The following is a 21,734-nucleotide window of genomic DNA, read 5'->3' on the forward strand; positions in this document are numbered from 1 at the left end:
GATAAAGAAAGTGTAAAAAAGGGGCTTGGAGGGAAGGAGTACTAAGAAGGATAGAACTAAAGGCTGGTCATGTGAACTAAGTTGGCTTAACTGTCAATGAAACACAGCTCCATGTTTATACAGGAAGTCCCTGCTTAGCAGTAGAGTTTGACATGTGAGGATAATTAGAAAAGAATGGGTATTTGTTTTTTTAAGGGTAATTAATGAGGAGAGGTTGAGTGGTAAGAGGCTTGGAGGGAAGGCCATTGATCACCATTACTGAGACCTAGAATGGACCTGAGAAGGGAGTACTGAACAGGTAGCTCTCGTGTCAAACATAAAGGAAACTGATTTATCTGCTACATGAAGGGTTACCCTGGGCTGGGCAAGGATAAGAGGGGGTCGCCAAAACTGGATACCTTTAATCTTCAGTGTCCTGGCTAAGAGATCAGCCAGGATGCAGGACTGGGTTCTGGCAACTTCCCTGAGTAGGGCAGAGGAGGAAGTGCTTGGGAGGGAGGGGGAGGAAGCGTGGCTTGGTGAATTTATCTGAATGTTTTTGTTTGGTGCTGCTGACATAATCAGAAGAGGAAGGTGATGTTTTATTTTCAGGTCAGCGTTGAAAAAGAAAGAAAGTGATATTTTAGTTGCAGAAAACTTCCTTAAACTAGAAATCTGAATGGGATGAGGAAAGAAAGGGAGAGAGAGAAGTGGAGTATAGAAAAGTATTTTCTGTATTTCCAGGCTGGGTTTAGGAGGGGCTGGAGGAGAGGGAAGTGGAAGGGACTGAGTCTGAGGGAGAACTGGAAAGGGCTTCCTGTGGTGAGGTGACATATGCATATGACTGAGGTAAGAAAACAGAAGCTGTAGGGCATCCATGGGATTAAAGGTGAGGGAGTTTACAGCAGTTTTGACACAGAGAGAGAAACAGAAAGCTGCAATTTTAAGAAAGACAAAGGGACAGAGGTTGTCCAGACAGCAGTCACGCACACCAGAGAGGTGGAGAGTAGTGGGACTTTACCTTACCATTCAAACATCTCAACATTGCACAGGCTGGTTTGAGAGAGAGTAAGGCACACCAGCACTCACCTAAAGGCAGAGGTGCAGCACATTAATGCGTCTCCCGGGTTTCGAGCATCTGATGTTAGGTTAGCAGACTTAAGGAAGAAATCAGAGAGAATGAAAGAAAGATTAACAGCTTTATTAATGGGGGATGTCTGGGGAGCTCCCAGGTAAGGTTCCTCATTCTGAAGCTGCAGAACCTTGTTGGGGAGGGTTGTTATAACAGAGTCTTTAGGGATGCACATTCAATTGTGATTTATGATTCATTCATTAGTTTGACTAGGTGGGTGGGGCTATTCATTCTTGTTGATGTGCGTATTCTTTGAATTCTTCATTCTCCCCCTTGACCCCCCATGACAAGACCTAACAGTTTATAGCAGCATTATTTACCATTGTAAGAACATAGAAGCAGGGGAGCTCTGGTGGCCTAGTGGCAGGAAGCTGCACTGCAATCCCAGAGGCTCACGGTTCAAGTCCACCAGATGCTCTGCCGAGGAAGGAGGAACAATCTCCTCCTGTACCAGTCAGATCTGATTTGACGGTACACGCACACACACAAATAATAAAAGAAAAAAAATTTTAGAAAAAGAACATGGAAACAGGCCAAATGTCTAACTACAATCAGATTGAGAAATTATGGTACATGCACATGATGGAATACTACTCAGCATGCAGGTGCAATAATTTTGAAAATCACTACCTAACTCGGGGCGGGGGGGGCTGGAAAACATTATGCTAAGTGAAATAACTCATTCCCATAAGGACAAAGTACTGTGTAAGACCATTATTGTAGAAATAGAAAAATAAGTAGTAAAACATATGAGGATCTGAGGTAGGGAGGGTAGGAGCAGAGGGCTGAGGACGGACAGGAGCATAATCATAGGGTCACAAAATTTGATGGGTAGATGGAAGGGTAAGTAAAAGAAATGGCAAAGATCTGGTATGAAAACAATGTATATGAACTTTGTAACTAAACCAATATAAAATAAAACTTTTCTTAAAAAAAATAAAAACAAACCCAACAACACTTTATCTCACACACTTTGAGCATGTTGTTAGGCGAGGCTACTCCTTGGAATAATGCTTGGAAAAGTGGAGAGTCAGAAGACGGGAGGAAGACCTTCAACCAAATGGATTGACATAGGGACTACAGCAATTGTCACAAGTATGTCAGATTGTAAGGATGACACAGGACAAGGTTCAGATCTGTTGTTCATAGGATCACTATGGGTGATACTTGACTGACATCTAAAATCAACAATCCACATGAGCTCCTTAACCACTACACGATTTAAAATTAACAAAGGTGGGCATCAGGGTTGTATCCTCTCTCCATACCTATTCAATATGAGTACTGATATATTAAAAAAAAAACTGGACTCTCTGAAGAAGAATGTAGCATCAGTATAAGAGGAAGGCTTCTCAACAACTTACACTATGCAGGTGAGACGTCTTTGCTTACTGAAAGTGAGGAAATCTTGAAATGTTTGTTGTAGAACAGCAAATCCTGAAAACTTCAATACACTTTGCATCTGAATGTTAAGAAAACAAAACTTCTCACCACTGGCCGATAGAAAACATCATAATAGATGGAGAAAGATTAAAAATGTCAATGACTTCATCTTACTTGTATTCACAATCAATACCCTTGGTACCAGCAGTCAGGAGACATCCTGCACTGGAAATGTCTGTAGACAGGAACAAATTACTCAGGATCAGAGACTGTTTGAAGACTTGGTGTGTCTGATTCAGGCCATGGTCTTTTTATCTGTGTCTTTTATCATGGTCTTCGCATCTGTGTGCTGGGCAATGAAAAAGGTGACAGAAGAAGAATTGATGTCTTTGAACTATAGTGTTGGAGAAGGGTGCTAAATATCCCCTGGACTGTCAAAAGAACAAACAGAAATGTCATGAAGTGCAGCCGGAGTCCTCTTTAGAGGACAAAATGGCAAAACTTCTTCATACATACTTTTGATATGTTGTTATAAAAGGCTGTTTCTTGAAGAGGGACAACATGCTTGGAAAGGTCAGGTGCCAGTGAAAAAGGGGAAGATCTTCAATCCTGTGGATTGACACAGAGTCTACAGCAATGGGCTCAAGTATGTCAGAAATTATGAGGATGGCACAGGACGGGACAGTCTTGAGATCTGTTGTTGATAGGGTTGCTATGAGTCACAATTGACTCAGTGCCACCTAATAACGACAAATATATAGATATATGTATGTGTGTGTGTGTGTGACATATACCATGGATAAAATGCAGTAAGAGTGCTCCTTGGAAGCAAAGAATATCATCCATGAAGAGAGCAACAGATCATTGCAAATACAGAAGAAGAACAAAACACTGGAAGTCTACAGATATGTTGAACATTGCACAAGAAAACCAAGAAGCCAACACAAAGGGAGGAAACTGAGAAGTTAAAGAGTTGAACAGGAGATTTCCAAGGGCAGCTTGGAAAGACAAAGTATTATAATAAAATATGCAAAGAACTGGTGTCAGAAAATCAACAGATAAGAACTCACTCAGCATTTCTCAAGCTAAAGAAACTGAAGAACAAATTGAAGCCTCGAGTTGCAATAATTAAAGATAATATGTCTCTCTGGAGACTAAGGTGCGCCTGATACAGGCCATGGTATTTGCAATCTCTTGTTATGCATCAGAAAGTTGGACAATGACTAGGGAGGACAGAAGGAGAGTGGATGCTTTTGAGCTGTGGTGCTGGAGAAGAGTACTGAATGTACCATGGACTGCCAGGAAAACAAACAGATTCATCTTGGAGCGGATTAAACCAAGCTACTCCTTGGAGGCAAGGATTCTGGGGCGTCGTCTGACATACTTTGGACACGTTGCCAGGAGGAACGGGTCCTTGGAGAGGGACATCATGCTTGGGAGGGTGGAGGGACAGCGCAGGAGGGGAAGACCCTCTATGAGATGGATTGATTCAATGACTGGGGTAATCGGGATGGGTGTGTCAGAGGCAGTGAGGTTGGCGCAGGATAGAGCAGGGTTTAGGGCTGTTGTGCATAGGGTCGCTATGAGTCGCAAATGACTCGACGGGACATAACAGCAACAACAACATAGGCAGAATATTGAATGATCCAGGAAACATCAAGAGATGGAAGGAGTACACAGAGTTAATGTACAAAAAATAATTGATTGACACAGAACAATGAAGTAGCATAAACAATCAGCTCTTTTCTGGAGAGGGTGAAACCTTCTCAAAGGCAAGAAAGTTGAAACTCCATCTCACATACTTTGGACATATTGGCAGGAGGGATAAGTGGAGTAAGACATCATGTTTGGAAGGGTAGAGGGTCAGCACAGGAGAAGACGACACTGAATGAAAAGCATTGACACAGTGACTGTGGCAATGGAGGCAAATGTGTCAGAGAAGGTGATGTTGACTCAGAATAAGACAAGCTTCAGAGCTATATTGTTCAAAGTATCGCTATAGTCATAGTCAATTTGACAGTAAATAACAGTATGTTTGTGTATAAGTATTCATGTTCCTGTATATTCAAAGATTTTCATATATCTATATACACAGACATACATGAAGAATCTCAGTTTTTGGTAGTTTATTTCAGTAATATTGAGAATTTTGTAGTAAATAAGACATAGTATTCTTAACTTAAAAATGATAGGATATAGTTAAAATATAAGTATTAAAATAGTTTTCTATTTCATTGAGTATTATAAAAAAATAAAGAAAACCAAGATCATAACAGGGGATGAGCAGAAGTTTTTTTCAGAATAGGAACCAAAATAGAACTTTTGAAAAAGAAAGTTAAATAGATTCTCTCAGGCAGCAGCTGGTGGATTCAAACTGCATGCCTTGGGGATTGTAGCACAGCTTCTTGCCACTAGGCCACCAGAGTTCCTTATGTAGACATGTTTATGAAAATTTAAAGCATAAGTTTCTGTGCATAAAAACATTATTGACCTGATACAAAATATAAAAATAGTCAGTGTGCCTATGGATCCATATCTAAAGTTAAATATCATAGAGGTCGAGATGGAAAGGCAAGGAAAAGAATTCTTTCATTTTAGATAAATGCTATAAAAAATGGGTAGTAATCAAGCAAGATATACACCTTCCAGCCTTTTATCCTGAACCGTCATGTGCATGGTTAGTTCCGTTATTATAAAGCAAGATTTAAGGAGGAAGAAATGAATGAATTAGAACGTATTAGAAACATGTCAAATTGATATGACTACTAAATAAATGTATAACATCAGATAAGTTAGAAGTTGAATATAGAATCTGTATATTGGAAGAGATTTAAGAGAGGAGATAAAATTTGGGAGAAAGAAGCAATCATATACTATCCAAAGCATGATATTGAATTTTATGTAAAGAAATTAAATCTAGAAATGAGGGGAGAAAAATAACAATCAAAAAAAGAATCAAGAAGCAATTGTGAGGTAAGATGATTAAGGAAACAGAATTTTGTTCTTAGTGTTAAGAAGATATTAAAATGAAAGATTTGCCAGCTCAATGTGAAAAGCTGTAGATAAATAGAAATTTGAGAATTGGATTTTGTAAGATGAAGGCAGTTTTTAGGTGTTGTCGAGTATGACTTATAATGATCTTCTGAACAGTTCTGAGCCCTGACCTGTCCTGTGCCATCCTTACCATCTGACATACTCAAACTCATTGCTGCAGTCACTGTATCAGTTAACCTGGTTTGTTTCTTCATACTATAAAGACAATTTTAATTAACATATCTACATACAAAACTTGTTAAGTGCCATCAAATCATGTATGACTCACAAAGATACTATAAACAGCCGATCGGAACTTTACCCTGTACCATCTTTATGATCTCAGATAACGTTGAATCCTTTAATAGTCACTGTGTCAATTGATCCATCTTGTTGGTGGTCTTCCTCTTTTTCCCTGATCCTTCCTCCACCTTTTCCAGAAAGATGTCCTTTCCCAAACACTGTCTTCTCCGTATTACATGTCCAAATTATATGTGACCAAGTTTCACCATCTTTGCCTCTAATGTGCTTCTTACTGTAGTTGCATTTTCTCCAAGAAACACTTGTTTGTTCTTTTGGCAGTCCATGGGATATGCCGTTCTCTTCTGCAACACAACTTAAAGGCATTAATTCTTTTTTGTTGTTGTTGTTGTTTTTGTTTTTTCTTTGTTGTTTTGTTTTTTTAAGGCATTGATTCTTCTGTCATCATTAGTCATTGTTCAATTTTCAGATGCAGAGAAGGTATTTGAAAAGATTATGACTTAGATAAGGCACACCTTAATCTTTATACTAACATCCTACTCTTTACAGTTTGGAAAGGTCCTTGACAACGGATTTTAAAATAGGACTTGTTGAAACATATTAAAAAAGAGAAATGTGGTAAGTTCAGTTAATATGGAATGTAGAATGTTCTATCCACTTTTAGTAGAAAATTACAGATTGAATTCAAGTATCTACCAAAATACAAAAGACTCATTGCCATCAAGTCAGAACTGTTCCACCAGTTTGTTATTATTGGTGCAAATCACATGAGAGGATATTTTCTATCTTTCTTCTCTGGAAATGAGATTAATTCAAACTGCCGGAGAGGCACAATGTTTTGATTACAAGTGCAACTAGACCACCAGAGCCCCCCTATTCTCCAAATACAAATTGAGAAACATCTGAGCTTGAAAGGTAAACAGTAACAACAACATTCAAATCTTCCCAAACAAATGATAATACAAAGAAAATAAGATCAGTATATCGGGTAGATTTTGTTGTTCTAGAGGAAAAGTATTTTGACTTATTTTTTAAGGGGATTGCACAGTTTCCTTTCAAACACGCTCGAAGGGTTCATCTGTCCCCCATACATTTGGCTTAATCAAGAACTTCCTCCCAACCCCTAGGGTGTCAAGGTAGATAAGACACTCCATACACATGTCCAAGAAGGGTCAAGGCAGGTGAAAAGCTGGGGGGGGTGGGAGGGAATATGGAGTGGGTGAGAGGATAGAATTCAAGTATTCACAATTCTCTCATGCTCATTTCCATTACACTGTGTCCAGGCCCTGAAGGAGAAGGGTGTACATTCTTGGGTACTTAGTGGTGTTACCAACCCTTATCCCACTTAGAAACCTCAAGATGAGCTCTCTCACTTTTCCTCATAATAACAAACTGTAATCCTGAACCCTTGCAGTTGGCCCAGGAGACTGCAGCACTCCACTTGCCCAAGGCCCCTGCTTTCTTCATATGGAGGCATAAGAGGGGCACAGACCTTCACCAGCAGTGAATGGATAAGGAGAGGGGCACAGACCTTCACCAGTAGTCAACAGATAAGGAGCAGGTGTTTATTAAGGTGAGGGGAAGGGGAGAAAAAAAAACCAAAAAGCACCAGAAGGTAGGGTTGGAGTTTTGATAAATATGACAGCTTTTGTCTGCACCATTTCCTCACCCGATTCCAGGCCTAGAATCCCTGAGTGTAGCCGAAAGGACAGTGTGTGGTGTGGGCTTGGAGAGCCAACCTGGATCACAGGTTCCAGTCTGTGATTTACAGTGCAGGCCAGGGCTGAGCTCTAGTCCCAGTCTTCAAGCTCTGACCTTCCAGAACAAGCTGAATCCTGGGGAACAGAGGGAAGTCCTGTTGATTCCCACTGACAAGATGCTCTGTCCTGTGACAAAGTGGTACAATTACCCCACAGGTTGGCACTCGGTGGGGGTATTTCCCAAGGGTTTTATAAAATGCTAAAATCATTATAAACTTCCTCGGGAGGAAAAATGGCTCCCAGACTGTCTCTCCAGGGAATCATTCTGTCCAATGTCCAGCATACACAGCTGAAGGGATCCCATGGAGTTGGGGGAGGAGGCTGCATCCCCCTTTCAGACAACATGGGGCCCAGAAAAGGAGCTCATTAGAGCCATGCAATGGTTGAGGCCTCCCTGCAGCCTGACTGACTATAGTTGCAAACTGTGGTCCAAACTGAAGTGTCCACTTGCTAAAGCTTCTGTACTCTTGAAGGTTGACCTCTGCAAGGTAGGGAAAGAAAGGTGAAGGGAGAAGGCTTGGAGCCCAGATAGGAGCCTCAACTTGAACCACAGAATTTCCATATCACAAACTGGCCCAAAAGAACCACAAGCCAGAAGTATCACCACACTCAGGATGGGGCCATTGTCCAAGTTTAGGGTTTGTCACCCAGCCGCCTTTCTGAGCTATCCTCCGGGCAATGCAATGATGTAGGATGAAGTCAATGACAAAGTAGGTCACCTGGCCCAGGAAGCTGCTCAGTCCATGCTGGTAGACATGTAGGGTAAGCCAAAGCCCAGGGGAGCCACCATGTGGCTCTAAGTTGATGCCACTCTCAAACAGTCACCAGGCAATCTTCATGAACAATTGGTAAACATTGTGTGGTGTCCGCTGCAAGTGCCACATGATCTGGAACTCTGCATCATCGTAGGGCTGGTTGATGTCGTCAGCAATGATGGTGAGATTCCGGACCACCTGCCCCATGACATTGCTAGGCTCATGAGGCAAGGAGACCATCTCTGGTTCAACAGGGGTGGTCACTCCTTCAACCTCTTGTTCCTGTTTATGGCAGTAATAGACATAGCTTTGGGAAACTTCCACTATGCCCTGGGCTACCTGCTCCTCTGATGTGAAGGATGGAGTAGAGTTTTCACAGCCCTGCCCAAGACCTTGTCCAGATGCCATATTTCAGGTCTGCGTGGACAAGAGTGTCAGCCTGTTTGGATCCCTGCCTAGACTAGGGAGGTCTCAGCAGAGTTGAAGCCCAGGGTCTCAAGGGCTGGTGGCTGCTCCCTGGAGCAATATATCTGCCCAGCATGGCTTCCAAGAATGGCATCAGTGAACTCTTGGTGCCTGGATGCTTCCTTAGCTTGTCCTTCACAGCCCAAATAACCCTACATTTTTCTTTTTAATTGACCTTGCATTATAGGGAAGAATCATTGATGGCATAATGGTTAAGCACTTGAAGGCTACTCAGAAGTTAAACAGTCTAAACCTACTACCTACATTTTATTTACTGTTATGTGCCAGTGAATTAAAAATGACTCATCAATTGGCAGAATCAGGATGGATGATGAAGAGATTGAGATTGTTCACAGCTTTAGTTTGCTTGGCTCCACAGTCAACAGTCTTGGCACCAGAATCCAGGAAATTAAAAGGCGTATTGCCATGGGAAAGTCTGTTGTTAGGGACCTTTCCAAAGTGCTGAAAAGCAATGGTATCACTCTGGAGACTAAGGTGTGCCAGATACAGCCCATGGTCTTTGCATTAGAGAACTGGACAATGACTAGGGAGGATAGAAGGAGCCTTTAAGCTGTGGTGCTAGAGAAGAGTATTGAAGGTACGATGGACTTCTAAGAAAACAAACAGGTTCATCCTGGAGAGAGTTAGACCAAGCTGCTCCTTGGAGGTAAGGATTCTGAGGCTCCGTCTGACATACTTTGGACATGTTGCAAGGAGGGACCAGTCCTTGGAGAGGGACATCATGTTTGGGAGGGTGGAGGGACAAGCCAGGAGAGGAAGACACTCTATGAGGCGGATTGATTCAGTGACTGGGGTAATTGAGGTTAATGTGTCGGAGACAGTGAGATTGGTACAGGACAGAGCAGGGTTTAGGGCTGTTGTACACAGGGTTGCTATGAGTCACAGGCAGGCAACTAGACAGCACATAACAACACCACCAACAATGACAACATGGCTGGAAGTTGTCCTTTGTCTTTTAAATATCAGTGGGGTACATGTGGTGGAAAACTGATTGTATTTTAATCAGTTCCAACCCCTAGTGAAGCCATGCACATAGAGTAGAACTGCTCTGTAACATTTTCAAGGTGTGACCCCTTGAGAACAAACTTATATTCCTTTTTAAGTACTCTGGGTAGACTTTACCCCCCCAATCATTTGACAAGGAGGAAACCGTTTGCATTTATGCCAACAAACGGGACTTCTACTTAAAACACAGGTACAGAAAAGAAACAGCTACTTTCAAAAATCAGCTAATGAAAGCCTAATGGGATAAAAAAAATATTATCACATATTGCTATTAGGAGTTATAGTTTAGTTTCATGATCTTTTAATTACTTGAACTTGGTAGAAAGATTATAGTTATAATATTGTGGAGAAATAAATTCATGTAAAAACTCAAATATACTATTATGAAAATTAAATAAAATAACAATATAGTCCATCTACACAGGAATTAAGTAAAGACAAAGTAAAATAATTAGATAACATAAAACAGACTGAAGGAGCTCTGGTGGTCTAGTCAATAAGAAGCTGCATTGCCTATCATATGACATGAATCATATGGTATGAATCCACTAGCTGCTCCTCAAGAGAAAGATGGACAATTGTCTCTGTACAAGAGATAGGGTCAAAATTAACAAAATGAGGCTAAGTCTAGAAAAGATTTTTAGATGGATGCTAGCAAGATAAGGATAGCAGAAATGTATGCCAAGGGCTCATAAAAAATGTAAAAGTCAAACAAAATAGTTAAAACCAGATAAAACTAATATTAGAGGAGGATAGGGGACAAAGGGCAGAAGAAGGGACTAAAACTAGGCCTTCATTAAAACCAAGGAGCAGATAGCATTGGATGCAAGTGCCTTCCAGTTCTAAAATGCATCATAGACTGTTCTGGAAGCAAACCAATTAGCATTTTAGACACTCTAGGGACTTGCTATCTAACTAGTAATGTCAAGAAGGAATAGAATAAGAATCACCCCAAATTTTATCGTTCTATGACATTAAATCCTAAAGCATGACCAAATGAAGAAGTAGGCCAGATAGATTAACCTGTACACCCAATAGCACAGCATCCTCTTCATCCTTTATTTGGAGGGTTACCTGTTCATCTATCTGGTATCTTTTCTAATAATTTGTCTTTATTTTACATTCACTCCAATCTTTTTGTCTTTCCCCTCAGCAAGCCAGATTTTCCATCAAATTTGCTCTAACAAGGTCTTAGCATATGTTTGGATGATTTTGTGTAAAACAAAAACCTGCCCTTTTATATTGAGAAGCATGAGAGTCCCAGAACACTTAACTATGCTCATAAGTAATCTATGACTGTTTTCCAAATGAAGTAAGGGAACACTGCATCGTTTAAAATCAGGAAGGGTGTGTGTCAAAGTTGTATCCTTTCCTTATATTTCTTCAGTATACTGTATACTGAGTATATACTTCAGTATGCTGTATACTGAGCAAATAATTCCTGAAGTCAGACTCTATGAAGAAAAATATGGCATCAAGATTAGAGGAAGACTCATCAACAACTTAAGTTATGCAGATAACACAACTTTGCTTGCTGAAAGTGAAGAGTTCATGAAATGCTTGCTACAGAAAGCCAGGAATTCCTGCTTTTGTTATGGATTGCATCTTAACATTGAGAAAATGTATAGGATCACTATAGGACCAACAGTCAACATGAAAGAAGACAGGACTGAAGCTGTCAATGATTTGATCTTGCTTGGCTCAAAAATTAACATCATTGGTACCATTAAGTCAGGAGATCAAGAGGCATATCATACTGAAAAAGTAGACTGTGTATTGTTAGAGATCTCTCCAGAAGGCTGAAGAGCAATGGTGCAAGTTTGAAGACTAATGTCCTCCTGACTCATGGACTTCTTAATTACTTGCTATGCATCAGAGAGCTGGACAATGACAAATATTACAAAAGGATTGATGCCTTTGAATTGCAGTGTTGGAGAAGATTGCTGGATATCCCATGGACTGCCAAAAAATAAGTCTTTAAAAAAGTACAGCCAGAGTGCTCCTTGGAAGCAAAGATGATGAAGCTTCATCTCTCATACTTTGGGCATGTAGCTAGGAGGAGATTTCCCTTGGAAAAGGGTATCACACTTAGAAAGATAGAAGGTCAGAGAAGGAAAGGAAGGACTCCCTATGAAATAGATTGACATAGTGACTTCAGCAATTGGTTCTAGTGTGTCAGAGATAATGACACAGGATAGGACAGGGTTCATGTCAGCTGTTCATAGGGTTGGTATGAGTCTTACTTGACAGCAACCACAAGGTGCCTCTGTATGGCAAGTGGACAGACAAGGTCTATAAGACCTAGAAGAATGTACAGAGGTAACTTGTTATTGTTGCGAAGCTGAACACTGTGACACTGGTGTATCAAATGCAATAGTGGTTACTGATGGTGGGCAGTATTTGTAGGAGCTCTTTGATTAAAACAAGGTTGGAAGCAGAAGTGGCATCCACTTCCAAAATAGCTTTTTTGATTTTTGGTCAAACCTATACTAACAGTGGAAATTTTTGTAGGTCCACTGATGTTTTGTTGTTCGTGTTTTTGCTTGTTTGTCTTAATGAAAATTTATAGAGACTAAGGGCTTCCATTCTTTCATTGTTGCACTTTTCACCCTGTCGACTCCCTCCCCCTAATTCACTCTTCTCCTTGAAAAAATAAATCTCTTTCATTATTATGTAATCCCTCCCTCCAAGTTCACTCCACCATGCAGCCTTCATTCTGGACTCCTGTCTTGACAATAATACCCAATCATATATCCATTTTAAACAGTTGTCTCCCTCATCTGTTTCAATGCAGTATACTTCATTCTTGCCCTCATTCTCTGTCTCCCCTCAACCCTGATGTCAGTCCTGCTTTACAGCAGTCGTCCTATGCAATAATTGTCCTTTTGTGACTGAGATATTTTACTCAGAATTAAGGTCCTCCAGGGTCACCCATTTTGTATAATATTTCATGAGTTCCTTGTTTTCAACACTGCATAGTATTCCACTGTGTAAATACAGCAAAGCTTCTCTATCCAGTTGTTTGATGATACACATTTGGTCCAGCTTTTTACTATTGCGAACGAAGCCACAATAAATGAGTGTATATATACTTGAGGAGCAGTTATGGTTTCTTGAGGATAAATTTCCAGTAGTGGAAATGCTGGGTAAAATGGTATATTTATTTGCAAATTTTTGAGTAAGCGCCATCCAGCTTTTCATAGTGTTTACACCATTTTACACTCCCACCAAGAGTGAATAACGGTTCCAGTTTCTCTGCAACCTCCCCGGCATTTGATATTTGCTGTTCTGTTAAATTTTGCTATTCTTACTGGGGTGAGATGATATCTCATAGTTGTTCTGATTTACATCTCTCTTAGAGCTAGGGATTTTGAACATTTCTTCATGTCTTTGTTGGCCATCTGAATATCTTCTTTGGTGAAGTGACTGTTCAAATCCTGTGTCCAATTTCCAATTGGGTTATTTACCTTTATCTTGTTGTGGTGATTGATGTTTTTATTTAAAGTAAAAAAAATGACAACACCAAACAAATAAAAAGAAGAAATTAAAAAAATTATAAAATGATAATGTATATACTTTGAGTAAACAATTCTACGCTAAACATTTATTTTTGCAGTAATATGCTTATTTCACCAAGATATATGTTCAAGCTTGTTCACAGTATAACTGTTCATGACAATTAAAATGAGAAAAAGTAAAAATAAATTATGGAATAAATTAACAAATAATATATCCATATAAGGGAATATCTCAAAGCAACAAAAGTGTTTTAAAGTATTTTAATAAATAATAACTGTGATTATTTTTAAAGTGTTACACAAGAGAAAATACGCAATAACTGAAACAATTCTTACTGAGATATTTTACTTAGTAAAAATTGCAAAATCAGGTTAGCTTAAACTCCAGAGTTATTGCATAGAAGCTATTTTTTAACAATCATTTGTTATGCTGTGTATTTGTATTCACATACTTTCTATGTCAAGTGTTTTGCAATTTAAATAATTGAGAAACTAAAATGGGATTTTTAGCAGAACAATTTGTGAAATATATCTTAAGCATCCCAAAAGATAGACATTATGATTAACTATTGGGACTCAGCCTTTAAATATGGATGGAGGCTCAATATCAAGAAGAAAAAGATTCTCACCACTGGGGCAATTGGCAGCATCAAGATGGATGGTGAAGAGATTGAGAATGTTCATAGCTTTTGTTTGCTTGGCTCCACAGTCAAAACTCTTGACATTATCAGCCAGAAAATTAAAAGACATATTGAGATGGGAAAGCCTGCTGTTAGGGACCTTACTATAGTACTGAAGAGCAATGGTGCCACTCTGGAAACTAAGGTGTGCCTGATATAGACCATGGTCTTTGCAATCACTTGCTATGCATCAGAGAACTGGACAATTACTAGGGAGGATAGAAGGAGAATTGATACCTTTGAGCTGTGGTGCTGGAGAAGAGTATTGAATGTACCATGCACTGCTAAGAAAACGAACAGGTTCAACCTTGTGAAGGTTAATCAGCTGCTCCTTGGGGACACATATTCAGAAGTTTTGTCTGACAGATTTTGGAAAAGTTGCAAGGAGGGACCAGTCCTTGGAGAGGGATATCATGCTTGAGAGGGTGCAGGGTCAGTGAAGGAGGGGAAGACACTTTATGAGGTGGATTGAGCCAGTGGCTGGGGCAATGGGGCTAGGTATATTGGAGACAGTGAGATTGGCATGGGACAGAACAGGGTTTAGGGCTGTTGTACATAGGGTCACTGTGAGCAGCAAGTGACTCAATGGCACATAACAAGAACAATGAACATATGAGAAAATATCCAACACCAGAAATAATCAGAGAAATTAAAATTAGTACTAGGGACAGTGTTATACACCTGCCACATCTGAAATATTAAGGTATGATATTTCATATTTTATATTCATGTAAATGATGAAGATGTGTTAAAAACAGAAATCATTCACACTGATATTAGGTTTATAAATTGATTAAGTCACTTTGGAGAACAATTTGCCTCTACTTAATTAAAATTTTTTAAATGTGCATATTTTAGAATTCAGCAATTAATTCCACGTCTAAAAATCCAGTAAAAGAATCTTTTCTACAATATCTAAGAAGACATTGATTTGCCAGAATATTGAATGTAGCACTATTAAGAGTGCAGACAAGGCAGAAACAAAGAAGTCATCTATCAGCAAGGGTATGAAATAGCGTGCACACACACAACCCACACACACACACTTATCAGCAAGGATATGGAATAATATACATACACAAACGTTGTTTTATTGTGTCTCTTAGATGGTAGTTGAATTGGAAACAAGCCATAGCTGACCCTCGGGCATATTTTCAGAGCCAGTTAATCACATGGAGGAGATTGTCCTTCCTTCTGCCTGGGCACAGCTGGCATATTCAAGTCACATGAGTTTGAGTGAGCAGAGCAACTCCTTATCACTAAGCCACCAGTGCTCCCAAGTTGATTTGGAAAGTGAATTTATCAAAAAGTGAACTGGGGTGGTGGGGGTCAGGGAGGAAAATGTATAACAATGAAAGTTGGAAACATGAGTTCTTTATAAACGTTCATTAAAATATCAACTAAAAAAATAGTTCTAAGGTTTTGAATGCTAATAACCAAAGACCAGATGAGTTGAAGGGATGACATCAAGGATGTGACCTTAATCACTAAGAAGTCTTATCCAAGCCATGGTACACAGGGTCTCTATGAGTCATACTTAACTCTACAGCACCCAACAATAACAACAACACATGTAAGTGAAAGCTGGAGAATAAGTAAGGAAGACTGAGTAAGAGTGGATGCATTCAGACTGTGGTAATGGCAAAGAATATTGAATACAACATGGACTGTGGCAAGATGAAACAAATCTGTCTTAAGAAAAGTCCAGTTAGAATGTTCTTAGAAGCAAGGATAAAAACTTCAACTCACGTAATTTGGACATTATTGAGATGGACTGAGAAGGATAACATGCTGAAGTAGAGAGTGAATGATAAAGAAAAAGTCTCTAATGAGATGGGTTACACAACAGGTTTAAACAGAACAATGACCGTGTCGGTGGCCCAGGGCTCAGCAGTGTTTCATTTTATTATGTGTAGTGTCACTGTGTCAGATTCAGAACCAACTCAACACACCTAATAACAGTGAGTTAGAACTACAAAAACATTTTTCTTAAGCCTAATCTACATGTGGGAGCTCTACTGTAGTAGTAAGTTTTGCTGCATCCCAAGGGCACATGGTTCGAATTCACCGGCTACTTAGCAGGAGAAGTATAGGCAATCTCCTATCATTCAATTAACTGTCTATGAAAATCCACTGGAAAGTCAGCGATGGATTGGTTCCAACTTGATGGTAAACAACAACAAACACAACCTATATACATAAAAAGTCTTTGGTAAGCTGAAGGTAGTGGGTTATCAGAAACTATTAACATTGGTGCAACTAAAGTTGGAATAAACCCCCCCCACTACTGAATTTGACTGACTTTGAAAAAAATCTATAGTAATTTTCTTAATGAAATTTCTAATGTGGTCTGAGGGTCCGCATCATTACTATTAACCCATCACAATGACGTTTAGAAGCATATGGTTTCATATACATGTGCTACAAACATAACGCTCTTGTTTTTACCACTGCTAGTATTTTCTATAATCACTGATTTTTCTCACGTTGTCTAGATTTTTAACTAAAATATCGTGGTGAGTAGTATTTGTGAAACAATATCTATTAAATTTTTAAGAATGAAATGGTAAAGAAAAAAGGGAATTTGTCAACTTAAAATGTGAAATGCTAGGAAGTAAGAATAATAGAAGACAAAAGTATGAAACAGTCCTATTGGAGAATGGGAGTGTAAAATCCTTTCAGAAATGTGGTTTTTTTTTCCAGAGAGAGCTGTGTGCCTACTTGGAGTTTATGGTAGCAATTTAAATGGAGCAGAAATTGTGAGGATGGTGAAGAATAGAACAAAGTTCCATCTCTTGTTCAAAGTGGAGCTATGAATTGACTTCACCTAATACCAGCAACTTTCATCATGGAACTGTAATTTTCACCAGACACGAGAAGCTGCAAAAGGCCTACTCTGCTATTCATGTTCACATGTAAAGAAAGTAGAAGTTGTGCATAATTTGAGTTTCAAATTGTCCTAGATTATTGTGTAGGGAGTGGGTTACAAGGTGAGAGGAAAAGGTGTATGGAAGGAAATAATTCTAGTGAGGAGGCAAGAAATTTAAACTGGGGAATAGGATACTATAAATTTTAGTGCAAAAATGCAACATTTGGAATTCTTGTTGGAGCAGTAGAATTTATAGAGTGCTTGTACAGGAATAACGGATCAGAAGATATATAGTAGTTTTTTTGAGGAAGTTCAAAGAATAGAGTTCAGATTTCTAGGTTGGAGCAATAATTGGGAATGAAAACAACTAGGACATAAGAAATCAATAGTGATATTGAGAAATTAGCTTGTTTGACTTGGAGATGCCAAAATCTGATTGACTAAGATATTTAATAGGCCATCAATGTGAATCTAACCATATCCAGAATAAAGACAAAAAGAATGATGCACTAGAAGATGTAAACTTGTTGACAGGATAAGCTGCAAGCATAAAGAAGTGGAGAGCACTTAATCAATCATCAAGGAAAAGCTAGTAGACAGTATTCTCATTAGGCATCAACTTAAAAGGGGTCTTGCTCTTTGAGATAAGACAAATGTTCTGTTTACCAAAATGAGGTACAATAAAATATACCACCTTCACAACTTGTAATGTAATGAGTATTAGAAAAATTACAGCAGCATACACTGTGAAGACTATATAGACTACTAGAGTTTTGTAAATTAAGGAGGTGTGAGGGGGGGTTTAGAAAAAAAGATTGAAGATGGGGTAGACTTCTGATATTAAGTGATGCTACAAAGTGAAAAAAAAAAACAACCAACAACAAAACAGATGAAAGATCAAGAGGTAATTCTGTTAGAGATTTACTGGAGGCACTTGAAGCTAAGTTTCCATGAAAGGATATTCTTAGAGGCAACTAAAGACACAGAAGGGTTGTTGTTATGTACTATCAAGCCAGTAGCAACCCATAGCTGACTCTTCAGCAAGTTTTCATAGGCAATAAGTTGTGTTTAGAGATTTCCCTCTCTCACCAATGTAGCAACTGGTGGATTCAAACCTCATACTTTTGTGCATGTCCTTACAACTAAGCCATCAGTTGTTGTTGTTATGTGCCATCGAGTCACTTGTGACTCATAGGAAGCCTATGTACAACAGTCCTAAAATCTGTTCTGTCCTTTGCCAATCACACTATCTCCGACACACCCATCCCGATTACCCCAGGCACTGAATCAATTCCCCTCATAGAGGGCCTTCCCCTCCTGCGCTATCCCTCCACCCTCCCAAGCATGATGCCCCTCTCCAAGGACTGGTCCCTCCTTATAACATGTCCAAAGTATGTTAGACAGAGCCTCAGAACCCTTGTCTCCAAGGAGCTGTCTGGTTTGACCCTTTCCAGGATGAATTTGTTTTCCTAGAAGTCCATGGTACCCTCAATACTCTTCTCCAGCATCACAGCTCAAAGGCATCAACTCTCCTTCTATTCTCCTTAGTCATTGTCCAACTCTCTGATATATAACAACTGATTGCAAAGACCATGGCCTGTATCAGATGCACCTTAGTCTCCAGAGAGACACCATTGTTCTTCAGTACTTTGGAGAGGTCCCTAACAGCAGACTTTCCCATTGCAATACGTCTTTTAATTTCCTGGCTACTGGTGTCCAGAGTGTTGACTGTGGAGCCAAGCAAACTAAAGCTGTGAACAATCTCAATCTCTTCACCATCCATCTTGATGCTGCCAATTGGTCCAGTGGTGAGAATTTTTGTCTTCTTGACATTGAGCCTCAATCGATATTGTAGGCTGCAGTCCTTGAGACTCTGCAGCAAGTGCTTCGGGTCCTCCTCAGTTTCAGCAAGCAGGGTGGTGTCATATGCATATCAGAGATTGTTGATAGATCTTCCACCAATCTTGACCCCACATTCCTCCTCATAGGGCCCAGCCTCGCAGATAGTATGTTCTGCATACAAGTTGAAAAGGTATGGAGACAGGACACATCCCTGGCGTATGCCCTTCCCAATTTTGAACCGTGCAGTGTTTCCTTGCAAGTACAGGTTTCTCATCAGCACGATCAAGTGTTCTGGGATTCTCATTCTTCTCAGAGTCAGCCACAGTTTGTTATGATCCACACAGCCAAACGCCTTTGCATAGTCAATGAAACACAGATAGACATTCGTCTGGTATTCCCTGCTTTCAGCCAAGATCCATCTAACATCAGCTACAATATCCCTAGTACCACGACCCCTTCTAAATGCAGTCTGCACTATGGGCAGTTCTCTGTTGATGTGTTCTTCCAGTCATTTTTGGATTCTCTTCAATAGAATCTTGTTTGCATGTGAAATTAATGATATTGTTCTATAGTTTCCACATTCTGTTGAGTTACCTTTCTTTGGGATGGGAACAAATATAGATCTCTTCCAGTCAGTTGGCCAAGTGATTGTTCTCCAGATTTCTTGGCACAACTTGGTGAGCACATCCAGGGCAGCATCTATTAGCTGAAATATGTCAATTGGTATACCGTCTATTCCTGCGGCCTTATTTTTTACTATTTCTTTCAAAGCAGCTTAAACTTCTTCCTTCATCACCATAGGCTCTTGCTCATCTGTTATTTCAAGAAATTCTTCTGTCTGCCAATTCCTTTCGATACAGTGACTCAGTATATTCCTTCCATCTTTTTTTAATACTTCCTGGATCATTTAATAGTCTGCCTAAAGCATCCTTGACTATAGCAACTCGAGGTTTGAAATTGTTCTTCATTTCTTTGAGCTTAAGAAATGCTGAGCGAGTTCGGCCCTTTTTATTTTCTGCCTCCAACTTCTTGCACATTTCATTGTAATATTTTACTTTGTCATCCCGCGCTGCCTTTTGAAATCTTCTATTCAGCTCTTTAGTATCTTGAGTTCTTCCCTATATCTTTATTAATGTTACAATAAAAGTTTGAAATATGTGCAAATTTCACTTTTTTACCTAAAAAGTGGATGAATTTTGGAATAACCTTATGTGCCTTCAAACAAATTAAATATATGACTCCATCCAAAAGATCTCCAAATACTCCAAGTTAGATAAAAAACTTTAAATTTTAGAATAAAACTAATTTGATTCACATTATTCACTTTTATACTTCCTGCAAAACTTAAAAATTTAACACTACAAGCACTCCTATAAAAGAGTTTCAGTTTTCCAGAGAAGAAGGGGAGGAATGATGTATACTGCATTGCAACAGATGAGGGAAAGAATTGTTTAAAAGGGATACATGAGTACTTATTACTGTCATAACAGGAGTACAAAATGAAGCCTGCACATTGCAGTGGACTTGAGGCGAGGATTGCATAACAATGAAAGAATTTTTATTTTACTTGTCATAGAGAAAAGTGAACTGGGGGGGGGTTAGGGAGAAAAGTACAACAGTGAATGACTGGAAACCCTAACTCTCTGTAAACTTTCATTAAAATTAACAATAATAATAATAATAAATATTGTCAATTTTCCAAGACAACATGACTCGGAGAGGACATTCACCTTGAATTATGTTAGGCTGATCTTATATTCCAAGTTATTTAAATTAATAGCGGCATTTCCCCCCAAAATTATTAAATCTAGCTTTTTATTAATAAAATGAGAACATTATAATTGCACAGATTAAATAATTCATGTAGAATCCCTGGTTTTAGTTGGTACACATAATGTTGGTCCCTCTAGCTTTCCTGAAAATTAAATCACCTGATGCTTGATTAGGATTTTATGAAGAAGCTTAAACATGTTTAAAGAGAGAAATAAGGTTATATTATGAGATTAATTCTTTACTTTTTATTTATTATATGTATGTAGATATGTATTCAGAAAACATTCTATTTTCCAACTTCGGGGCTTTGTAAAAAATTTTGTGCTGTTTACAAACAAAGTTTATGTGTATTGTTTTTCACTTTTATTTTAGAACTATTAAATATCTCTGCTAAATAAAAGATTAAATGAACATGAAAGCAATCCATTGGGAAAATATTATCCTCCAAATCTGCTGTCAGGGACCTCTCCTGAGTGCTAAAGAGCAACTATGTCAATCTAGAAACCAATCCTGATCCTGGCCATGGGTCTTTGCAATTATTTGATACACATGAGAGATTAAGGACAGTAGAAGAAGAATCAATGACTTTGAGTTATAGTGCTGGAAAACAGTATTGAACATGGCCAATAGAAAAAATATGTTTCTCCAGGAGAAGGTGAAACAAACTTGCTTTTTGTAGGCAAAAGTTTTAAAGCTCTGTCTGGAGTCAGAAAATTAAAAGGAACAAACTCGCTAAATATTTCTTAAGCTAAAGGGACTGAAGAACAAATTCAAGCCTCAAGCTACAATACTAAAGTATGCTATCAGCAGAATATTAAATGATACAGGAAGCATTAAAAGAAGATGAAAGGAGTATATGGAGTCACTGAATGAAAAAGATTTGGATGCTACAGGAGAATTTCATGAAGCAACGTATGATCAAGAGGCAATGATGTGAGCGCTTCAGCAGCACACATACTAAAATTGGAATGACTCAGAGATTAACATGGCCTCTGCACAATAATGACAAGCTGATTTGGGAAGTGTTCCATATTTTATTCACGTGTAATATAATAGCTTGCTTCCGGAAACCCTATGAACCTGGAGAGAGGATGAAAGACACCCAAGCGTTGAAGACTTTCCTTCATAGGGTCACTATTAGTCACCTGTGACGCGACGGCACTTAACAACAACAGCAATATAAAATAAAAAGTACAATGGTGATAAAGCAGCAATATCAAGCTGTTCTGAAGGAATTGGCAAAAAATAAGGCCCCAGG

The 21,734-nt window shown here is 39.0% G+C and overlaps 1 pseudogene; it reads right to left on the bottom strand.

The window, feature by feature from the left end:
• Positions 1–8,085: 8,085 nt before the first annotated feature.
• Positions 8,086–8,711, bottom strand: LOC102866196 (annotated as a pseudogene).
• Between the last annotated feature and the right edge of the window lie 13,023 nt (positions 8,712–21,734).

The sequence above is a fragment of the Elephantulus edwardii genome, unplaced genomic scaffold (genome assembly GCF_000299155.1).
Source record: "Elephantulus edwardii isolate Elephantulus edwardi_28Jun2011 unplaced genomic scaffold, EleEdw1.0 scaffold00056, whole genome shotgun sequence".
NCBI classification, from domain to species: Eukaryota; Metazoa; Chordata; class Mammalia; order Macroscelidea; family Macroscelididae; genus Elephantulus; species Elephantulus edwardii.